The following is a 481-nucleotide window of genomic DNA, read 5'->3' on the forward strand; positions in this document are numbered from 1 at the left end:
ACAATTTACTCAGGGTCGCTGTACAGTAGCAACTGCGGGTCCCCGTACCTACCTATACGCCATACGGGTCTGCTATACCTACGCCATACGGTTTAGATAGGCACGCACGTGCTTGTATTGGAGGGTTGCCGCGCAAAGCTGTCGCTTTCGATTCGGTGGATGAGTATATACCTTGCCTCGATTGCAATGCGTGGCACAAGACGCAACATTCTCCCACCGGCCGACATATCGATAAACATATTGCATAGCTATATCGAGCACTTGTGAATGACTGTCGTCAGCAACTATCTTGAATTGGTACTAAAGGCATCTCTGATGTATTAACATCAGCAATCAGCATCGATTGCCTAAAGAAGAACCGAATGGACTATTAGGCTACCTTACCACCAGCAACGCCATGTTCGCACACTCGCACAACCAAATTCAACAATCCTTTGATTAGTTAGCAATGACACTGCAATCCACATCTCGGCACAACTGC

Source organism: Amphibalanus amphitrite, unplaced genomic scaffold (assembly GCF_019059575.1).
Source record: "Amphibalanus amphitrite isolate SeventyFive unplaced genomic scaffold, NRLGWU_Aamphi_draft 001164F_arrow, whole genome shotgun sequence".
NCBI lineage: Eukaryota > Metazoa > Arthropoda > Thecostraca > Balanomorpha > Balanidae > Amphibalanus > Amphibalanus amphitrite.